Source organism: Miniopterus schreibersii (genome assembly GCF_964146895.1).
Source record: "Miniopterus schreibersii genome assembly, chromosome: 6".
Classification (NCBI taxonomy): Eukaryota; Metazoa; Chordata; class Mammalia; order Chiroptera; family Miniopteridae; genus Miniopterus; species Miniopterus schreibersii.
Window position 1 is genome coordinate 79,266,113 of NC_138107.1, and position 6,600 is coordinate 79,272,712.

The window sequence follows — 6,600 nt, forward strand, 5'->3', positions numbered from 1 at the left end:
TATGGATCATATTCCCTGAGCTGTACATTATGTCCCTGTGACTTATTAATTTTATATATGGAAGTTTGAACCTCTTAGTTCCCTTCACCTGTTTTTTCTGCTCCTGATGCCACCTCCTCTCTTCTATTTCTACTTTTCCTCTTCTTAGAGACTGCAGTTTCCAACTCTTACATCTGAAAGTTTCTTTCCCACTCCCTTCCCATAGCTCAAGGTTCCCCTTCTCTGGATGCAGGAGAACCTGTCTCCTGGGGCCTCCCAGGCATCCATGGGTGAACCTCTGGGGGACTCAGCCCAGAGGAGATTGCCCTCTTGTGCTACTTACATCTACCATCTCCCCACCCCAAGTCAAAGGGACCCGAAACTTTCTCCCTTGTTGTTTCCCCAAATTCACCTCTCTTTAAACTGCCCCTCCTGTCCACAGATTTTTCCAACTTTACTCTGGCAAGATGTGCCATATGGACTTTGCAGCTGCTGCTCCTCCCACTGTATGCTTTGTTTGCAGGGGCAAATAGGGAAATTGGGGAGGGGTGAGTCACAGTGGGGGATTATTGCCCTCAACCAACACTGGGAATACTACACCTTCCAATAGTCACCCGCACATAAAGAACAGAGTGCAGAAAGCGTCAAATCAGGAATCGTTGGATGGAGGGGTAAGGGTTTAATCAGGACAATAGGAAAGAAGTAAGATTTCAAACTAGGTGACAGGTAGGCAAGCGTGGGGTAGGGGGGTAGAGTGAGCCAAAGGTGGTGAGAGAATCCAGGGACAGGAAAAGGCGTGAGTCACTATTTGCTGGTTGTGAAGGTCCCTGACAGAGGAACAGCATGCCTTAGTAAAGGCTAAGAGAGGAGTGATTCATGTTGAAGAATAAAGATCACTGAGGCCTGGATGCCCCTGTTTGAGGAAACAATCTTTGCACCCTCTCTGGTTTCCAAACAGGGAATTGAAAACATGTTTGACTCAATAACAACCCGCAGTATCATGAGAGGGAGTTTAAAGAACATAGCCCAGCTAGTGCACTTTCTGTAGCTGATTGTCATTTAACTGGCCACGTTATTAAAGTGTACATGGACAGAGGATCACTAATGAATCTACACATGTGTAAAATCTTTTACACTGAAAAATGATTGAAATATTTAAATATTAAGACATAGTCAAAGCGAAGGGCAAATCAAGTTTGTTCCAAGTGACTACAGTTCAAAAGCTTGGGTAAACCAGATGCCCAGTGAGCTTCCAGCAGGCTGAAGTTTCAGAAATTATATAAAAATATGAAAATGCCCTTCTTTAACCTATCCATAGTCATTTGCTTTTTTCTGCTTCAGAGGCATACAGTCTGAGCTTTTAAAAACATTTTTAATGATTTCCTAAGGTAGAATTTCTCTCTTGAATTCAATGTGATTCCTTTAAATCAACATTACAGGACACCTGTGAAGTGAAGGGCGTTTCTGTCTTTGCAACTAACAGACAATTCCTGCTGTGTGTTTAGGGCTTGGCAGCATTTCTCACAATTCCTCCCTCTAAACATCATGTTTTCTTTTTCTCTTGATCTGCTCTGCAGTTGTCTATATTTCAGTTAATTTTTCTGTGGTGATACAGAAATAAAATTCACCATTCTTTGTCCCATTGCTATCATTCTTTCCTTCCTATTGTAGTGTTTCTATAGTTTTCCTGGTAATTCTGGGGGTGAAGTCCCTCCCTCTGAAGGCTGTGAGCCCTTCTATCAGAGCGCTTAATTATTCCCATGTGATTTTATGTTAAAGTGCCTGTGTTATCCACTGGGCTAGCAGTCTCCTGACAGCAGGAACCAGGTCTTTTATCTTTGTATCTTCTATAACTGGAACAGTGCCTGTCACTTAGGAGGTCTTCCATAAAACTTATGAACATTTATGAATCTGAAGTGGGACGACTTAGATTGGGTGTCTCACTGTCATTTACTCACTTTGTGATATGGACAAAGCATTTCACCTTTTCAACTTGTTCTCTCATATATTAAATATAACAATACCTTTCTCCTAATTATTTTATTAATTGAGATAAAGTCATGTACAGTACTTTAGATATTATGAAACCTATATGTATGCATATGTTACTGTGTTAACTCTAAGGTTGGGTATTTAAAATTATATAGGGGATAGTTCTAACCAGTGGTTCTCAACCTAGGGTGATTTTGCCCTCCAAGGACATTTGGCAATGTCTGGAGGCATATTTGGGTGTCACATCTGGGTGGGGGAGGGATGTTAGTTACTGGCATGCAGTAGGTAGGGATCAGGGAGGCTGGTAAACATCATACAATGCACTGAAAAACCCCCTACAACAAAGAGTTATCCAACTCAACAGTTGTCAACAGTGCCAAGGCTGAGAAATCCTGGTTCAAACTTGAAAACACATGATAGATAAAATGCTAACCTTAATATATATGCCAGTAGACAATTATGTGAGTTTTAGCTCTTTTACACATAAATAGGGGCCATCATAGTAATGTACTTATAACTATTGGGGTAACCCCCTAGCTTTCATAACACAGTATGTTTGCTTACTCTCTGTTTAAATAGTCTTCTAGAAACAGTAATCTACGAATGGGAGAAACTTCTGGTGTACCCTCCTTTAAGGCACACAGTGGGCCTACACTTTCCTAACCCCACGTATATAGACAGGCATTTCATGACTAGTTCTAACCAATGCCTTGTAAACAGAAGTTACACGTGTTGCTTCAGGCCCAGAGCATTTAATGGCTGGTGCAATTCTGTCCTGTCCTGTCTTGCCCTGCCTGGTTCAGGGATTTCAGAAGCAGCCATTGAGCTGGCGACACCACAGGACGGAAGCAGTGTAGATTCCAGAGCATCACATAGTGGACAGCTGCCTAGATGCTCATTCAGACCCACATCAGATTTCACAGGAGCACGTCAGCTTTTTCTAGGAAAAGCCACTGCAGTGTGAAGGTGTTTGTTACTGAAGTTTAACTTCGACTTAACCTGACCACTACACTAGTGAAAATGAGAACAATACTGGTTGCATTGAGCACTTTATACTCAACCTGAACAATTCCTGGAATAGAACAGTCCCGCAATAAATATTTCAATGCATAATTGGCAGAAGACAGGAAAAAAAATTATTGACCCAGTATCTTGCTTTGCAGAATATCTCTGCCCAATTATGACAAATAGGTTGGTTCTGGTCTCGTGGTTTTGTTTTTAAAGGGTCAGAGTCTGGAAATTTTGACTAAGGCGTTTTGTGATATATAATCCTTCAGCCCTAGCACATATTTAAATAATGTGTAGCAAATCTTGTAACCCCTTGGTATTTTATCTAACTTAAAATGCTATAACCACATATGCTGAAGAACCCACTGCTGCAACTTTGTGGTCTTTGGTTACAAGGAAATTCCTTGGTAAATTAGTTATGAGTTCCAGGACATTTTCTGTCCCTGTTCAGCTGGACTGAGTTGCAAAGCTTGCCCTCTTGCAGCCAAGCAGTTCCAACCTAATCCACAAATCGTTACTCCTAGGTAATAAAGAGAGAATAGTCTACCTGCCTTCTTTATGCCACTAACTGATGAAGGCTGGAATCCACAGCATGACAGGGCACAGAGCAGGACTTCTGGAACCAGATGTCTGGGTTTGTCTCTGGGATTTGCCACTTCTTATCTGTATCTTCTAGGGCCTATTCCCTAATCTGTAATATATGGATCATAAAAGTACCCACATTACAGAGCTGTTCAGTTAAATGTGTTAATACTTGTCTGGGGCTTAAAATATTACTTGCCACAGAGCCAGTGTTTCAATAAGGTGAGTTTACGATACTTACAGGGACTCTGAGCTGGTATCTGCACAAAATTACCCCAAAGTGCTACATACACTAACTAGACAAGCAGTTGCTAACCTTAGAGGGGCCACATGCTTTACCAACTCAACATTTCAGAATATATTCAAAACAGATAAAATGAAGAGTTTAAAAACATGACATAGTCTATGTCAAAATGTGCCTTCCAAGCCGTATTTCATAAAAGTCTCCATCAAACCATGATGACATTCCCATGAAAACATGAGAATCAAGTTTCGTAAATACTCGTATCTTCTCAAATAATGTCCTTGACTGGTTCAGAGAAAAGAGACGTTTGTTAAATGTTCTTTCTTCCATCTTTTCCATTTCCTTTTTAAATTCCCAGGCAATCAAACAAATCTCGCAATGACTAGCTTAGGCATGAAAATCATGTCGCAGATAAAAAAGTTGATAAATTGATTCAAAATGGTCTTTGGTGGATTTGAAGAGGATATTTAATTCAGAATAAGAATCAGTCATAAATTTGATTACTGTGAATTCTCTGGAAGATTATGCCAACTAGCTCCATGAAGGAACAGTTAAAGTGACAGCTATGGGGCCGTATGCGAAGTCTGCAGTGTGAAATACAATTTCCTATTAACTGAGAGGAGATTAGAATTGTATTTGGCTCTGTGATCTCATGAATATTAGATTATCCCGTACGATATAGAAACAGAAGGCAATAAAGAGAATTGTCTAAACAGGCCAGAACGTAATTTATGTTTTGCCAAGCTGTTCTACATTAACCGTTGAAAATTATATGCAATGAACAGGGAATTAAAACAATAATGTTTAAATAGCGATACAGAGCCTATAGAAAAATATTGAAAAATTTAATTTTTTGACATGTTTAAATATTTGGTGCATTCACAATTACTTAAATTTCTGTTAATAATGGGACACTTTGTACTTTTGTTCATAATCATATTACATTACTACAGACACAAGAAAAAAGAGAGGCTGATTATTTAAACAGAAGGTTTTTTGGTAAACATAAAAAACACGCTTACACGTGCACAGCAGAGAACTTGGCAGGGGACACAGTACTAAGTATTAAATAGCTCCTTAAAGTGAGACTGGTTTTTACTGTATTTTATACATTTATAAAATATACTGCATATTTATGAATATTATCTATGTCACTTTGTACAGACAACAGAGCATATATTTTAACTCCATTTAAAGCTGAGAAAATGGAGATTGGAGAGGTTGTGATCTCCTAAGAGCACATAAGAAACGGCGGAGCCAGAAATCGACCTCGGAGCACATAAGAAATGGCAGAGCCAGAAATCGACCTCACCACTTCTTCTACATCCTACGCTCTTTTCTATTCAAAGATCACAAAGCTGTCCAACGGATAAAGCTAAGATGTGAACTCAGGTCTTGGACCAGAGTGCTCATTCAGTATTCACTTATCAAGTTTTTAATTGGTACCTGCTACACAAACACTGAATGTTGATGTTCTTACAGCAAAGAAGCCCAAGCCCCTGCTTAGCCTTCATAATGCAGAGGGGAACATCGAGTAGTAAATGTCCATTTTAGTGCAGTGCCAAAGTGACTAACTAGCACAGGAAACACAGGATGCTACTGCAGAGGGAAAAAATGGGCATCCATCCTAAGCTTCGGGAAGTAGAGAGAGAAGGTGATGCTGAAGCTGAAAGCTAAAGGCTGTTAGGAGCTAGACAAAGGAAGAGAGAAGGGATTCAGAGCAAACACCCCCAAGATAAAAGAAAGCATAGCATTTTAGGAAAATAAGACAGATTTCAGTAATGAGCAATAGAGTTAATATGAATGACAGTGGTGTTGTTGAGAAGCAGTCAGTGACACCTTGCAAAGTTTAGACTTCAAATTGAGTTTGCTTCTGGAGCCACTGATGATTTTTAAACTGGGTCGACACATGATTTGATTTTAAGTTTGAGACATATCATTCTGAATCCTGGTTAAACATCGCCAATTACACACGTGTTTATCTGCATTTGCTCCTAAAATTCCAGTAACATGGCAACAGATGAGCTTTAAAAGTTTAAAAACCCAATCAAATAGACCAAGAACAAAGACAAAGGGAAATGAAAAATGGCTACAAATATTCTGAAGATGTAAAGCATGAAAAGAGTGCTAATGGACATAACACAGATGAGAATGTGAAATCCGGGCACTTGCAAGAGAGGAGCCCAGGAGAAACAACATAGTTCATAGTGTTAACCTGGAAAAGCCCAAGCCCTGGAGATAGATTCCCTTGAGGAGGATAGTAGAGTTCAGAGGTAGGCTCTGGACTGTTTAAAGTGAGTTCATTGTCTCTTGGAAGTTCAATTACTTGATGAGATTCTCTCTGCAATCCTGTACTACAGGTTACTACCCAAACACATGCCTATAGGAATACATAAGGCCCATTATCAGGAGAAATTATACTGGAGAGGACACCAAGCATGGCGTGACGAAGGACAAACTGCCATCCTGAATAGAGGGGGTGGTGAATGTCTGACGCATGCTGAACATTGAGACTCCCAAGCAACCAGACTTATATCTCTCAGAGAGGAGACTGGAAAATTATTTTCTGAAGAACTTCAGCAGCCAAACAGAAAAGCTCTACACATGTTGCCATAAGAAGAGCAACACAATTGCTGGGTCTCCCGTGCAGTTACTGTGCTGTAAAACCCACCAGTCAGTCATCCCTGCCTTGCTCACTCCATGTAACCGGGGGTCTCACTCACATTTCTAAGGTCAGCGGTAACCCAGGAGGGTTAGAGGAGGCCGAACCCACGCAAACTCACGGTCATATGTAT